Source organism: Agelaius phoeniceus, chromosome 16, assembly GCF_051311805.1.
Source record: "Agelaius phoeniceus isolate bAgePho1 chromosome 16, bAgePho1.hap1, whole genome shotgun sequence".
Lineage (NCBI taxonomy): Eukaryota > Metazoa > Chordata > Aves > Passeriformes > Icteridae > Agelaius > Agelaius phoeniceus.
This window is the reverse complement of record NC_135280.1, coordinates 14,351,564-14,368,559: the sequence shown is the minus strand read 5'-3', so window position 1 is coordinate 14,368,559 and position 16,996 is coordinate 14,351,564. Positions and strand designations below refer to the sequence as shown.

The 16,996-nt window shown below is 48.4% G+C and overlaps 1 long non-coding RNA gene across 1 annotated transcript; it reads right to left on the bottom strand.

Annotated features, from left to right (window-relative positions):
* Nucleotides 1-441: 441 nt before the first annotated feature.
* Nucleotides 442-16,973, bottom strand: LOC129127017 (uncharacterized). Its single transcript, XR_008535145.2, has 7 exons — nt 16,428-16,973; nt 16,140-16,326; nt 15,095-15,182; nt 13,247-13,356; nt 13,058-13,154; nt 1,464-1,593; nt 442-571 (listed from the first exon to the last, which is right to left on the bottom strand). It is a non-coding gene; the product is annotated as an uncharacterized LOC129127017 (long non-coding RNA).
* Between the last annotated feature and the right edge of the window lie 23 nt (nt 16,974-16,996).

Here is a 16,996-nt window from a genome sequence, read left to right as displayed (position 1 = left end):
AGCAGTGACACACTAACCCAGGCATCACCGGGAGCACTGGTCAAGGAAAGAGAGGCCACGTCCTGTTGTTTTCAGGCACAAACCTGCTACAAATCTCAGCAAATATTGATCTTGTTTTTATTCCCAAGACCGCTAGGGCACCTGGTGAGTTCTGTTTTCACTTGACAGCTCAGTTGATTTTCTGCAGCCTTCATGTGGGTGTTTGACTTACGAAGGAGCATTTGCAGGGACGTTTGTAGCTCCAGACAGGCAGCCGTGATGGGATTTGCAAGTCCATGGCAAAGGAAGAAATGGGGTGGAAAGGAGCAGCTATCACTGGCTGAGCTGTGCTGGAGAAGGAGGGCCAGCACCCCAAACCAGATGGTCCCACAAGGAGATGTGAGCAGGGTTTCCTTCCCTGGACCAGCACAGAAGAAGGCACTTCATGCCTATGTGTGTCCTTAACCTCAAAACCCATGCTAGCAAGTCTTGTCTTTGGACCAGCAGCGCTCCGAGGGTGAGGGTTTGGCAGTTTGCCTTTGTTCAAGTCCATGTTGCTCTTTTCTCAGTCAGCCCTCCATGGTTTTGCACTCTGTGGAGGGAGGCAGGAAGGGGCATCATTAGCTGTGAAGTTAAAAAGGTCATATCCCTTTTGCCTACCTGGTGATCTGTCCTCCCCAGGACAGTCCAGGCAGGTTTCTGGGGCTTGTTTTCCAAACTCCTCCCTTTTTAGCCATTTGTTGGCTCGTCTCTGAGCATCGGTGCTCAGTCCTGAAGGAGTATTGCTTTGGAAGCACCCGAGCAGGGTGAAGTTCCCCATGGACAGCTGACCTTGAAACTTAGCCCTCATGGACAGCATCGCTGTCTGCCAAGCTGAGCCCAAACCAACCAGGTGATAGTTTCGTCCTGGATGGCAAATCGGCCCCTTCAAGCCCACCAAGAACCTGCTGAAAGTCCTTCCTCCTGCCAAACACCCACAGCAAGCACTGCTCTCCAGGAAACCTCTGGAGAAAAAGGACAGAAGCAAGAGGACATGGAGATGCTGGCTAAAGCAAGAAAAAGGCAAAAGGAATGAAAGAGGGAAAGAGAAAGCTGGGAATGGAAGGCTGTGTTGTGATGGGGAGGGTGTAAAGGGCATCTCCACACATGCAACAGGAAGTGAGCTATGGCAGGAGGCCTGGGAGAGCTCCATGTCCCCCAGGCACTGCCATGAAGAGGTCCCCTTGAGTCCAGGTGGGTTTGAGGGGATGCTGCTGCAGGGACTTGAATGTTCCTGGCCTCTGCTTCAAGGTAGGACTTGACATTTGAACTAATGAAGCTGAGACCGAAATCTACGTCCAAGCACAGGGCAGGGCGTGGTTCAGGAAGAGGGATTTTGCCTGCAGTGCAGAGGGAGCAGAGGTGCAAGGGAAGGCCAGCAGTGTCAGAGAGAGCAGCAGCCAGAGCAGTGTGGAGAGAAGGGACGTGCTTGTGAGGTCTCAAACCTGCCCCAGTGCTGCTGCCCCTCCGCTGTCGTTCCTTCTTTCTTGTCCATGATCCCATTGCTCATCAGTTTTCCTCTCCATCTGTTGTTCACTCTCCTCTGTCGGACTGGTCTGCATGGTTTTTTAAGAGCTAATGGAATAGAATCACCAACAGAAACTGGCTGATGTTGTCACTGTTCCTGCTATCACACTGTGTGTCATTGTCACAAAAAGCAAAGGCCTTCAAACATTTCTGTTTGCAAGCACTGTATTGCACCATCTCTTTCCTAGTTCCTCTGTCACCCTAAAGCCCATGGGGTACCCAGGGAAAGGGCCCCTGCCCCACAAGAAATATTGACCTTGAAGGCACTGAAGTGCTCTCAGGCCACTCCCATCGTTGTCCCCACCCTTTCTCTGGTTTCCTTTTTTCTTGCTTTATTTTCCAGCCCTCATCACCTCTTCTCCTCCCTTCCTCTTCCCTGCAGCACCTGCATGCCCTGTGCAAAGCCTTGGTGCCTGTGTGCTGGATGGGGCTCCCCCATGACAGCCAAAACCCTTTTACCCCCCAATATGGCTCTTTTGGGTTCTCCTTCCAAAGCCATGGCATTGGTGGTCTGTTCCCTGTGACACACCCTGACCCAGCTCCGTGCTGCCTCAGGGAGATGCCATTGCTGAGATGCCTCCTCTCCCATGGATCCAGGTGGCTGTCAGTCCCAAGAGGATTGCAGTTCCCAGCCCAGTTCTCACAGAGCTTTCTCAGGAGACCTCTGGGAATCTGGGAGTGGAAAAATGGGGAGCAGGGAGACATTTTCATTCTGCTGAGAAACCCAAACCCCCTCAGAATTTGGGGGAGTTGAACATCTTGCCTAAGAGCTTCATGGGCGGGAGGGAGCTGGGACACAGGCCCTGTAGATGCCCGTGATCATGTGCCTTGGGATAAAACTGTCAGCTTGAACATCAGCCTGTCTAATAAAACCTGATATTTTCCAAACACACTCCCTGGAGATGCTTGTTTTGTTTCTCCTCCTGGTGTGGGAGAGAGCACTGGCACTGGGGTGGATGAGGGGGTGCAGCTGCAGGGAGCAAGGCAGGAACTCCCATCTTCTTCCCTGCACCCCATCTTTGGCCTCTGTCCCTCGCACAGGACCTGCCAGCCATGCCTGAGTCACTTGGCTGCTTTTCCAACCTGTCTCCTTGTGCCATACAGGCAAAGCAAACCTCAACCCCTTTGCTTTGTGCCTCAGGGCAGTGTGATCCTCCCTGGTGAGACAGATCCCACCTGCCTCAGCACATGCTGTTAGGGCACCATGACAGAAGGCAGGGGTCAGGGACCATGGAGGAGAACTCAGGACTGGGGATCACAGCAGAGGGCAGGGTTGGGGATCATGGAGGGAGGCAGGGATTTGAGGAGCATGGAGGAGGAGCATGGAGAAGGACAGGGGGGTTGGGATCCCTGAAGAGGGCAGGGGGTCAGGGACCATGGAGGAAAGAGGGGGGTTTGTCCCCTCCATGGATGTCTCCCTGCTCCTCTTTTTTCCTCCATGGAGGAGGACAAAGTGGTTGGGGACCACAGAGGAGGGCAGGAGTGCAGTACCATAGAGGAGGGCAGGGGCTGGGGACCATGGGGGAGGGCAGGAGTGCAGTACCATAGAGGAGGGCAGGGGCTGGGGACCATGGGGGAGGGCAGGGATTTGGGGACCATGGAGGAGGGCAGGAGGGCAGTACCATAGAGGAGGACAGGGGCTGGGGACCATGGGGGAGAACAAAGGGTGTGGGACTAAAATGTACAGCTGGGGCTCTCAGCAGCCACCCAGCAAGGGGCGGATGGAGATACCTTCCCACCGGCGACTGGGGCTCATGCAAACTCCTCATTATAACCCTCTTCCCAGCCTGTCTGTCTGTCTTTCTTTCCAACTATCTGTCTCACTTACTAATCAAAGAAGATTGTTCCAAGAAAGCTGGAAAAAGAGAAGGAATGTCTCATTTGGCTGTGGCTTCCTTTGGAAAGTCTGGAAAAACTGTGGCATCTCGACGTGCATGAAGGTCTGCCTGGCGAGAAGCACATTTTCTTTCCAAAGCTGCTGTAAAGATGTGAATCATGAGCCGGTAACGCTCCTGGCAGTGCAAACCCCAATTCCACTGAGACATGGTGCTGGCAGTGGCTCTGCTGTATCTCTTGGACGGAAAAGACAAACATTTATCATAGTGACATTGCTGGGGAAGAGCTGCCGGTGCTGCCGAGAGCCTGGCGGCGGCTGGATCCTGCCAGCGCCCAGGGTGCTCCCACCAAGTTTTCCAGAGGTCTCCCCAAGCTCCTCAAACACCAGCCAAGGGGTTTACAGTCCCTTTTGGTTGTCCTCCACCACGTCAGCCCCTCGGTGGCATCTCTTGCAGCCATGAAAATATCCCGCATCCAATCATCAGAAAAAGAATAAAAGCTTTTGGAAAGGTCTGCTGGGAGCTGGGGGGAGCCCTGGTGCTCTGCCTGCTGCACAGTGGAGGTCCCCACCCAGTCTGTTTTCTGCTGTTCCCATGCATCCAATGCTGGGGCCAAACTCCATCCAAACCTTTCCCCTCAAAACTCCCTGTGCTGCAATTGTAAGATCCCAGTGGCTGTGACATGTTTATGAAGCCACTCACTCTCTGTCCAGGTGGACATCGCAGAACTGGGGCTGTCACTCTCCCTGCTGGCAGCAGATGCCTGACTGGTTCAAGCTGCCATTTACAGCTCCTGGAGCAAACAAAACACCTCTTCCATGTAAGTAAGTCCCTCCTTTTTGGGTCTGTGGAACTCTTCTTCCCTGCCCCAAAAGCACCCTGGCTTGCACAGACCCCAGCCCTCTGGCATCCCTTCCCAGGACATGGTCTAGCTCAGGCTTGGAGCTGGAAGAGTTTCAACATGAAGTTCAGGACATGTCAGACAGATACCTCCTGCCTCAAAGCAGAGCACCGACGTCAGTTTGTGTCTGTGAGAAACCCAAAATCAACACATTTTGCCCAAAATGTGCAGGACATTGAACCAGGAAGGCAAGTAAAGCCCTGTCCTGAAGACTGTGCAGGGGCTTTGGGAGCACTTCCCCCAGCTGACACCAATGGAATCACAGGTTGGAGAAGCCATCTAAGATCATCAAATCCCAAACTGCCAAGGCCACCACCAAACCATGTCCTCAAGGCCACCACCAAACCATGTCCCCAAGTGCCACATCCACACGTCTCCATGGGAGAAGGATTTTCAGACTGCAAAGGGGTTTAGACTCAGAACTGGGGTTTGCACATGATGTTGGTGTTTCCTGGAGGACACTGGGTGAAGGAAGGGGAGCAAGGCTGCTTCTGGAGCTGTCTGCCTTGGGAAAAGGAATGTCCAAAAGGACTGTCTGCTTGAGGGAGATGGGAAAAGCCTGGATATTGGCCCCAAGGGATCACCACTTGCTTTAGTACTCCTATATCATATTCAGGGCAAGCATCAGAGAAGCCAGGGCAGCCTGGAGCCCTGGGATGGGAATTTTCACTCCATGAGGTGTCCAGCAAATGTTACCCCTGAAAAATAGGGGGGAGGTGGGCCAGGGCTTGGGGGTACCTCTAAGCAGAGCAGAGGCAGAGGGATGACAGGGTGCTCACACACTGCTGTCCCTCACCAGGAGCTGCTGCAGCCCAGGCACCAACTTGGTGAATTCCCAGCAGTTATTCTATGGATGGGCAGCATGGAATGGAGCATTTGGCTCCTCCTTCTCTAACACATTAATTAGTGGTCATTTAATTACAGGATGCAAAGATGAGCTGTTCCAAAATACTCATGTACCTGTGCAAAACTTGCAATGAGCAATTAGTGCTGCTAATGAGAGAGCGAGTCACCGTATCAACAACAGGAGAAATCCATCAGCATCCTGGCAAACCTGCAATCCACCCTAACCCACATGGACTGCTCTGATCTGGAATTATCCCAGTAGCCTTTTGGGGCAGAGTGAGGGAAAATGTGGGTGAGAGTGGTGGCAAGTGGCAAATTCCTACCCGTGGGAGAGACAAGAGGTATCCAAAACCACCTGTGTTCTGTTGGTGGGAATGGGAAGAGGATGCTGGTGCCACCACCACTTCAGCTCCAGATCAAAATCCAGCAGCACAGGGAATGCCCTTGCTTCCTTGTGACTTTCCAGTGCCATTGGCCTGGGGATGGAGGTTGGTGGGGCTGAGCATGCAAACCAAGCACTCCCGGGCAGGGAATGTTGCCGGCTGCTTCCCCGTGATTAATTGTTGTTAATATTAAATTCAGCACTTTTATGCAGGACACAGAAATGCTTAGGCAGAAGCCCAGCTCCCATCCTACCTGTCATTAAAAAACATTGCAATTAAGCTCTTCTGGAAGGAAATACAAGTAAATGCATCCTCTGTAAGTGGCTTCAGCTTTCCACAGACATCTGTGTCCCCTGTTTCCTCTTCGGCTGGCCGAGCTGCTGCTGTTTTCCCTCTTCCCATGACCCATACATTGCTTTTTCTCCTTAATCCTGCCCACAGCTCCCAAAGGCGAGGGCTGGAGAGGGAAGGAAAGGAGCCCCAGCTGCCTCTGACCCATTGCCACCGGTAGAAAGTTCATGTCAGCTGCAGCTGCAGCGCCAGCCCCAGCCAAAATCAAGGCTGTGCTCTGGGTATCTGCTCACCTAGTTGGATCCTGATGCTCTCTTTGGTCCTCTCCATGGGCAGAAATCCAAATGCTGCAGCAAGAGGAAGGGGTGCTGCTGCCCCAGTATAAAGCATTTAACAAATTATATCCACTTTGCAGCAGATCTGGATGGGATTTTCAGCAGCTGAGACCTGCTCCTGTTTAGGTAAATGGTGACAGACTCAGCCAAATGCTCCAGGAGAGCCAGCCTGGCCTCCAACCCTGCAGGGCCTGGCACAGTCCAAGCTCTGTGGCAGAGCTGTGCCCACAAACACAATCATGGCAAAACTGAACAGGCTGTGGGGGTTATTGCATCCCAGGACAGGGTTTTCCCATGGCAGTGTCCCCATTTTACTCCAGCTGTGGTTCTTCACCTGGAAAAGGATGAAGCAGGATGTCAGAGGTGGGATGTGGGGCAGGTGGTGATGGGTCAGCCTGAGCCTGAGAACACCTAGAGGAACTGTGGTGGCAGGGCCTGAAGGGACAACCTCTTCTGCCTCTCCCCAGTGACCAACAGGACTGTGATGCAGCCAGAAATTGTGGTTAAAGCTTAGGGAATGCCAGGAGAGGCAGGTGGGAGTGACAGCCACATATAGCCAAGTCTGCCAGGTCATTGTGTGGCCAGAGTCCTCATCAGGTCCTTAAAGCCTGGGAAAAGGCAAAAAACAAGATAAGACTTAGGGCAACAGAGCTGGAGATAAAACGGGCCAGTGAGATAAAAATAAACCTGGTGTCAAGGACAATACCAGTGCCAGGAATAATACCTTGAAAATATTGGACCTGGGGGGATAAAGATCATGTGAAAGGTGTCCTGAGTGCCAAAGCTGGCTCTCCAGAGCCACAAAGGATGCTGGCAGAATCACAGAGGGTGAGGATGGATGGGCAGGGCAAAGGGGCACCAGGTGTGCCTAAATTTGGGCAGATCTGGGGCTCCTGCAGCCACAGGGCCTGGCCAGCTGCAGGTCTGGGATGCAACATGGGGATTGTGGTGCTGAGTGGCAAAGAGTGGTGACAACAGTGCCCACAGCAGCCTGTGGCTCTGGCCACATCCCTGGGCTCTGCTGATGCACATCAGGAGGGAAGGTTTTGCTGGGATCATGGTGCTGATGAACACAGGGTTTTTCCCCTGTTGCTTGCAAACATCGTCATCACGTACATAAACTCCAAATGCCAAAATGTGAGTCAGCCCAATGGCAGCTTGGCTCCTGCACCAACAGCCTGATAAATGGTGGAACCAGAGCTTGCAGAGGGGATTTATTCCTGTTTCGGGGATTTCAAAAAGTTCTTTCACGTCAGGTACAATATACTGCTGAGATAGAAAAGAAAAAAATCAAAATTAAAAAAAAATTATAAACCAGGTTTTTTTCCCAATTAATTGCTCTCTATTGATGAGGGGAAACCTTTCAGTCTCAGGTAGTGGTCAAACATACTTTTTTAGAGAGGAAAGAAATGCAGACAGTATTTGCATGTGAGCCATAGATTCAAATTTTATGAAGGTGGGGTTTTTTTTAATATTTGCTGAATAAGTTTTGTGGCCCAGTGCTGTGATCCAGCATAACAAAAGGTCCTATTCACACAAGGGAGCAGATCTGAGACCACCTCATGAATCTTAATTCCTGAATTTCTCAGGGGTTTTTTTTTCAAACATAAAGGATCCCAATGAGCCGATTATGCAGACCTTGATATAATGTCTTTTTTTTTTTTATTAAAATGCTATAGTTTAAAGTCTGCTCTGTAAACAGTCTGGCCTTCACTTCTATCTCCAGGTGTCAATAATCCCATGAGGGTCAGCAAAACCAACCACAGATATAAAGTTGAGTGTGTGTGAAAAGTGTCTGCAGGATTGAGGCCAGCAATTGCAAAACAGTTTAAACTATAATCCTCCATTTTCATTAGTTTCTTGAAAAACTTCTGCTGTGGGCTTGAAATCCTTCCTGTTTTGTTGAGCCAAAGGTGATTTTTCTCCCCAGCAGTCTGAGCACAAACCTTCCCGCTGGTTTTATGCTGTCAGGCTTCAAAACTCACATTTCCCACTAAGGACATTCTGCCCTTTTCACTGAGAGCTTGACATTGACATCTATCATGTAAACAAAGCTAATTAAAGACAGTTATTACTTGCTAGACATAAAAGTCTTCCAAGCCCACAGTCCTGTAGATTTGGCTGCTTTTGTGAGTGAAGCTCTGTGCTCTCCCTATTCTGCAGAAACACTGAATACATTTCCAGCCTAAGAGGTTTCTTCAGCCCTGTATCTCTTTATTTTCTGTAAGATTTGAGGCCTATAAAAGGGACTTTTTTCAGTCCACAGTGTTTGCCACATCTTTGCCTTGAGATGCAGGAGGAGGATGGAGCAGCCCAGACCATCTTTGCTGTCAGCTCCACGCTGCTGCAGCACCCACAGGCACTGGGAGCATCCTTCATTCCTGTGTGTTCATTTTTCAGCCTAATATATAATTTAAATAAGACCTCAGCCCAAAAATTCTACATCTGCATCCTCTCCTAGGACACTGAGCAGTGCAGAGGTGGTGGGCTCCAGGCAGTGGCCACCTGAAGCTCTGTTCTGTTGGAGAAAGAAATAGTCTGCCACTAAACTGTCACTGCTGTGTGTTGCCTTTCTGGGGAAAATGAAGGCAGCAACCCCGTGTTGCTGAAGTTTCCATGGTTAGAGAAGCACAACTGCTCATCGAGGGACAGAGGTGGGCTGTGGGCTGCTTTGCACTCAGGCTGAGGGTGGAAGATGATAATCTCTCCCAGAGCTCTGCCCACATTTCTGGCTTGGAAGAAGGAGTTTGAGGCTTTAGCAAAGTGATGGACTTGGTGCCTCCTGGTCTGAGCAGTGCAGCTGGAGGGGTGAGACAGGGCAGGAGGGAAAATCAGGTAAAAATCCAAACACCTCCACTCAAAGTGTGTCTAAAGCAGTCCATGGGACTAGACTGTGAACTGAACTCAATGAAAAAAGGAAGCAAGAGATGCAGATGAGGGGAAAATTCTTCATTAAGAGCTTAAATGGTCCAAATAAAGAATCAAACACGGCAATAGTTATTTGAGTTATAATGGAATGAGACTTAATGAATATGTTACAACTGTGAAAGGGGAACAGAATATTTTCTCTGCTCTTCAACAGAGATCAAGCTGAGGAAGGAATGGAAACAAGGATGGTAAAAGAGGGTAAGTGAACAGACAGGAAAAAGCCACTGAGAACAAGCAATCTGCTTCTCAGTCCCCACTTCCCTGGTGCATGGCTGGAGCCTTTTCTCCTTCTCTGGCCACATGGCTCTGCCTCCCAAAATCACTGCAGAATTGTGAAAAATCTTTCAGCTGAAGATGGTGGGATACCTTACTTTAATATTTTCAGCCAGGCTTCAGCTTTGCAGCTTATTCAAGAACAGGTTCTCCAGGTACCCAGGAATTGAACATTAGTAACAGATGTTTTGACTGACTATGTAAGACACACAATGAGCTTGTTTATTTGGTTTTTTGTTTGGACTCAAGAAATACTGAGAGGCAATTTCAGCTCCTGGTTTTGCTTTCCAAGTGCTCTAGAAATTATTTTCCCAAATAAATAGACAAGATGTGGGACAGTTTTAGGCATGAGATCACACAAAGTAGCACCATCATTACCAAGTTCCCTTTGGTGAATAGCTCATCTCACTAAATCTACCAACCAACCTCTGAGCAGTTCTCACAGGTAAAAATCATTCAGAGCTTCTGGAAGCTGCAGTGTGGAGGAAACCTTTGGTGGGAAATTGCTGGAGAGGGATTTTCCCTGACTGTTCCACTGAGAGTTTAATGTGTGCCACAAAGCACAGGGCTGTGATTTTTGCTTATTGATGGTGGCTGTTGGTTGTCCCATTCACCAATCAAGGAGATTCCTGGTTTACAAAAGGATCAGGGCCCATTCCTAAATCCTGGTACCATTAGGCAGTAAAGGCTGGATTGTAGCATTTCTCCCTCTGTGACCTTTCACTGGGCTCCATGTGCCACCTTGTCCTGCTCCCCAGCTCCCCCTTCTAACAGACATTTGCTGTGTTTTCAGTTCTCAGAACCACTATTCCCCTTCCCCTGTGGAAGCAAGCCTTCCCTCCTACCTCTGTCAAAAGGTATTCATGTCCTTGCCTTATCTACAACCAGCAGGACCCTGTCCTGAGTGACTTCACACTTTATTTCCACAATACAACACATCTGTCAGGGCAGCACCACAGGTAGAAATGCCTGGAGGATGTGATAACCACCTCTGCCATGTTTTAGTGTTCTCAGCAACATTTTCTTCTTTTGTTTCCTTTGGAAACAGAACAAGGCACATGGCACAAACATGCATTCATGCTCAGTTTTAAACATGAGTTTTTGGAAGGTGTTTGCTTTCACATTCAACCTGGTCTAGTGGAAGGTGTCCCTGCCACAGCAGGGGGTTGGAAAGAGATGATCTTTAAAGTCCCTTCCAAGCCAAACCATTCCATGATTGTTTGATTCTATAAATTGCCCTGTGTGAATCTTTCTTGTTTCATCTAAGTCTCAATCCTACAGCACAACAAAAAATTGAACAACTGGTTGTGTGTTTGTAGACAAAACTGAACTTTTCCCAAGCCCGAGAACACAAAAGTATGCAGAAATTGTCTTAAATACAAACTAAAAATCGATTTCATAGTTTCTCAGTGCCTTCCACTTCATACTTGTCACAACATTGCTAAGTTGCTGAGATACATCTGCTCCACTGAAGGAGTAAAGGTCATGTATCTTTCTGGATGTCACCAGAGCTGCAGGCACACAGGTGAAATCCTAGGTATAGGTGAAAAGAACATTCACTTCAACCCTTTTGGGGAAAAAAAGTGCACCAGAAATCCAATATTACTGAGTTTGGTAATGTTTTAAAAAAATGTTGGCACCCACAGGGCAGAATAAGAGATTTGTGGCTAAAATAGAGCCAGGGAAAGAGCAAGTGAATCTATTCAGGGATACAGTTGGGAACACTGTGCTTGGATCAGACAGCAATGGCTCTCACCAGATCCATTCCCAGCTCAGCCCGGGGTCACCTTTCCAGCGCGGATCAACCAAGACGAGGGATCAGGTCACAGAAATGCCCCAGCAATTCTCTTCTTCCCAGAAATCTAAATTTAAAAAGGGCCTAGTGCACACATAGCAAATGTTTCACAAAGTTTTATGGTGTGTAATTGCTTGTGGCACATGCAATTCCTCAGCTGGGGTTTTCTGTGGATTTGCAGTAGGTCTTCCTCCCAAAGCTGCAGTGTGTGCATGAGGTGACTGCACAATCCTGTAATTACACCTGTAAATCCTCATCCCCACCTCTTTCAAGTGAAGAATCCAAAACACTAAATATAAAACATGTTTCAATTTGCAACTGCATTGTTGCAAAAATCCCAAAATGGTAAAAATGTGTGTTGCAACCTTCAATCTGTTGTGAAGGTGAAGTCACCTGAAATGACACATTTTTCAAATATCTACAGTTTCCTCCACAGTACTGCAGGAAAATCCTGTGCCAAGGATCACATCTTGTCTGCCCATGGTTTGAAAGTGGTTACTGATTTTTGTCTGCCCACTGGAGTGGCCTTTCCTTGTGGAAAATAGAGGCAATTCAGACACATTTCATGGAAGCACCAGTTTGCTTGGACCAGGAAGAACACAACATCATCCTGCAGCATGCAGGAAAGGAAAACCAGGAGCACCCATGGGAAGGGGGCACCCCAGTGCTGCTGGACAAGGGGGGTCCTTTTGTAGGATGCCAAATACCACAGATACTCATTTGCAAGAGAAAAAACTGCAAAGCTTGAGAAGGGCAGATTGAAGGAATTCACATTTTCCTCATTCTTCTACTTCTTGTCCTGACTTGGAGCCACAGAAAATCCTCCCTCATTTGTATCACATAGGACTATTTTTATGTGCCTTTTCACTGCCTTCCACCTACTCATGAAGTCCTGTGATGACTTTAGTGTCACTTCCCACTATTTGACTGCAGCTCTTGGTCATTTCCCCAGGTTTTTTGCTGTTTTATGCTGTGCTATAAAGTGGAGTTACCTCATGGCAGCGGGACTGACTCAGCTCTACCGTGGGAATGCTGGTAGCTGATCTCCAGTCAGTGTTCTAGAGCTTCCACCATGTTTTCTTGCCATTATTTCCTAATGGTTTAAGACTTTGCTTCAGTTTGGTTATGGCCTGTTTGTTGTCTGCCTGATTCCTGAGTATGTCTTGAGAAACTGCAAGCAGGTGGAGTGGGAGCTTGAGGCTGGGCTGGGCTAGGTGACATCAATGACTGCCACTTGTAAAGTCCTTCTCTTGCTCTTTATTCCTTGGGACTCCCACATCCCCACAGTCCCACTCATAGCAACCCTGACACTCCTATTTTGAATAAGAAAGTGCCTTTTACTTCCTTTTTTTTTTTTAAGCAGCAGAGTGCCTTGCAAGTGCCTGCACTGAGTGTTTGTAGCTATAAAAGCATGTCAGATGTGGCTGTATTTGCAGACAACAGTGGTACTTCCTCTCTTCGGAAATGGAGCAAGTTTCTATTTTGGGCTGTGCTGACTCAAGGGTGAGGTACCCAAGCTGATTCAGCAGTTGGGCAAGTGAGGAGAACTTCTGGTTATGAATGAAATGAGCAATAAATTTAAGCTTGTCTTCATCTCAAAGAAATGTATATTTGAGTGAAGCCACCTCCTAGTGGCAGACATTTTGTCAGATAAGTGGAATTTTCTGCATTGCTTTTGGCAAAAAGACCACTCCAATGAGACAACCATAAAGCCTGCAAGTAAAATCCTGGTCCCAGAGGAGTCAGAGATTTCCACTCATCTGGACTGGGATTTATCCTCTCTCTTGAGTCACATAAAAAGATTTTCTACTGCTTACTTGCTTATTTAATCTGTGCATGTCATCTGGGATATGAAATCCTCTCAGTGATATGAATAAATTGAATAGCAATTTAAGAAGGATGAAAATAGAGAACAGAAAACCAACCTGGGCACTGCAAGGAGGTGAGAATGCCCCACCCATTTACTCAGCTTCCGTGGGTTCATATGGAACAGATGTCAAAGGCAACCCTTGTGCTCTTCTGCTGTGGAAAAATGAGATAAACATTGTGATACTTTATAATTTTTCAAGACCATGAAGGAGTAACAGTCTTTCACAATATTTGCCAATGTTTACCTGTTCATCTGTGAAAAGAAGCCAGAAGATTTGTTGAGTTTGGGTTTTCCTAAATGAGTTCTTTCACCTGGAGGCTTCCAGGATTCAAAACAAAACTTGAAATGACTGCTCTGCATGTCAGTAAGGATGAAGACACAGAAGTTTGTCAGAAAGTGAGATCTTTCTGTTTATTAAGACAAGATAGCATGAAATGGGGCATCTGAGCTGTCTCCTTTGAGCCCCCTTCTGTCTGTGGATGGTCCAAACAGGTTTGAACATATTTGCCTCCATCTTTATGCTGTTCCCAGGCAGGATCAATAATCCCCACAGACCCCAGCCATGGCATCCACCATGGCTGCTCCTTCAGGCTGCAAGTTCTTCCTTTGACTGCACACAACAAAAGCTGCAAACTTTCAAAGCCCATTCCTCCTCCCCAGCCCCAGCAGCCCTGCTGGCATTAAGGCAGGCTGTTGTTCCAGCCAGCCATGTTCTCCTGCCTCCTGAAGGCGGTTTGTGAAGTCTAAAAAAGCATCATGTGGGCTGTCACATTTCAGAAGCCCCTAAATAGCTTTGCATGCCTCCATCAGATAAGCAGTCAAGTACAATATTATGAATGTCAAACAACAGCTCATCATTACAGCTGACAAAGCTTGTTCCTCTGAGAGGGGAAGTAAATACAGTTCCATAGACTAAATGTGTATTTAGTGGCTTGAAGTTAAAAGAACTCTGCAAGGAGGATTTGCATTTGCCCAGCTATTGCTCTGTGAAATATTCCCTCTAACTCAGTCTCTGAGAAAGGAAAGCAGTCCCAGAGTATTTTGGAAGGGTGGTCAGAGTTCTCCACAGGGAAGCAGCACAACCAAGTCCAGCATGAACCCAGGGCTCAGGATCCAGCCTGATGGAGGCTCCCAGCTCTGCCAGGATGGCTCATTGTGCTGGCTAAGAAAGGATGATCCAGAGGAAGCATCTTCCTTAAAGGATGTCACAGACATGGCCCACTCAGGTGCTGCCTTAGGGACACGCTGGCTGTTACACCCATCAGAAGGTGGTGGTGAGGAAATAACAAATACAACCTCAAACCACTTCTTGTTCTCTAAAACAAATCTCAGTCACACTTAAAATAAATCCAAGCATCACTGGTGTTTGTGGTTTTCTGCTTCATGCATTTAATCTGCTACTTGAATTCAACAGAGAAAAATTTACACAATAAAAGCAAAGTGAAATTAAAAATTCTGTGTTTCAGGAGACAGCATGAGATCTGTCCCAGCCAGAGCTAATGAAGTTGAAGAGAACTGTTCCTTGACTGCACATGCAGGGTGTTTCCATGGAACTTGGTAACAACAGGGGAAGGTGGGGAGTGGCTGGGCTGGTGAGTGCTGGGTGACTGTTCCACCCAAAAGATCAAGTGGAGGAGCAGGATGGGAGCCTATAGGTTAAAAGTCTAATGGGAGCTCCTTGGGGGAGCAAGGATCCTGCACAACCTTGAAACCCCCATGTGAAGCTTACCAAAGGAGGGTCTGATAAGTCAGATGTCTCCTTCCATCCCAACTCCCTCCTTCAAACCCATAAACAAAAGCTGGGGAAGAGGAATTATTTTATTAGTGGAGATCAAAAGCTGTCTCTGACCAGTAGCCAGACAAAATTTGGCATCACGTGGGTCACTCAGTGAAAACTTGTGATGTAGCCAGTATCTTTGATGTGATTCTGTTTATTCTAAGAACATACAAAGTACCACTTTATGGAGCCCAGGGGACCAAGACAAAAAAATTATGCTGGAATTTCAGTACCTCTTAAATCTCTAAATTCAAATCACCCAACATAAATCTTACAGGTTTGCATGAAAAAAAATAAAAACACTGGTAGTTTTACCTTAAATTCTCTGCCAATGAGGTAAAAAGCTTTTTTTCTTTTCCCACCACGCCTTTGAATCCTTGGAAACTGTTGCACTTCTTTAATCCTGCAGATTAAATAAATTCATCATCCTGTATGAACTAAGAATGTAACTTAAAGTATATTTAGATGAATCAATAAAAAGGCTGGAAAGAAGTTTTAGTAAATTTATCAATTAATAGCCAAGCCCAGGAGGCCATCCTGCCTTTCTGCTCTGTCAGCTCAGGGATTTCTCTCTTCCCAACAGTGTTTATGTAAGAGCTGCATGGTAAGCAGCACTCCCTATAAAATATTGATCAGCTGAGCCATTAGCTGGAATTCAAGAGACAACTATATCACAGCAAAACCAGAACAATTATTGCTATTGACTGGAATTTTTAGAGATTGTTTTGATATTTGAGCACGTCAGGAAATACAAATTTCTTCTAAATAATAATACTAAGAACATATGTTACAGCATGGTTACAGGACATCTTTACAAAGGAAATGGAAAATAGGGCAGGTTTCAATTTCAGTAATTGTGTGGCCACAGATTTTCTATTACTATTTTTGAAAACTAGTATAGAGAGTCATAGATCATTATGGCTGGAAAAGACCTCCAAAGCCATTGAGTCCAACCTTTGGCCCAATACTACTGTGCCCACTAAACTATATTGTGAAGTACCATGTCCATTTGTTTTTTAAACACTTCCAGGGATGGTGACTCCACCACTGCCGTGGGCACCTTGTGCCAGTGTCTGACCACCTTTCCAGTGAAGAATTTTCCCCAATATCTGATCTGAACTGGTCTTGGCACAATTTGAGGCTGCTTCATCCTTTGTTCCCTGTGAGCAGAGCCCAACCCTGACCCGGCTGTCCCCTCCTGTCAGGAGCTGTGCAGAGCCAGAGGATCCCCCTTGAGCCTCCTTTTCTCCAGGCTGAGCCCCTTCCCAGCTCCCTCAGCCCCTCCTGGTGCTTCAGACCCTGCCCAGAACACTCTCCAGCCCCTCAGTATCTGTCTTATCTTGAGGGGCTGAAATCTTACCCCGGGATTGGAGGTGCCCCAGCACAGGGGATGGTCACTGCCCTGCTCCCATGGCCACAATGTCACTATCATTACATTAGCGCCATTGGCTTTATTCTACGGGATGCTGGGCTCTTCAGAGGAGGAGGAAGGACTGCTGCAGGAGGAAGGACGGCTGGAGTGAAGCGCTTCACTGGGGAAGGCTCACCTGGAATAAAGTAAATGGGATTCAGGGAAGGAGAAGCCACGGCAGGAAGGACTGGGGCTGGAGCTGAGGGGGATGAGGTGGGACCAAATTGGGAACATCACCTATGAGCAAGAGTGAGGGATGCAGAGCTGGGGAGAGGAGAGGGAGCTCTAGCACCAGCAGAGAGAAGCCCTGTGAAGAAGAAAAGCTACGGTCCATCTGCGAGGAGAGATAATGAAACCGAGGGAGCGGTGCAGGCGAGATAGCGTCAGCCATAAACAAGCGGAGAACGAGGAGAAAAATAACCCAGCGAATTTGCAGCGGGGCTCGGGCTGAATTGTTTGGTGAAGTGCGTGTTGTCTGCGCATGGCAAATGTCAGCCGGTGGGGAGGGCGGTGGCGGGGGCAGCCCGGGAGCCCCGGCGCTCGGCCCCGCTGACTGTCCCCGCTAAGGTGCCGCCCGGCTCCCGCCACCCCTCGCTGTCCCGTCCCTGCCTCACGCAGAGCGCCATCGACATCACGCCCGTCCCTCTCTGCGGGGACCGTCCCCGCTCCTGCCCGCGACCCTCGCACTGAGGCGGGAAGTGTGTGTTTGTGTGTAGGGGGGGGCGCGCTCCCGCCGCGCCGCCGCGCCCAATTGGCCAGCGGGGGCGCGCTCCCGCAGCCCCCCCGGACCCCCCCCGCGCCGTGAG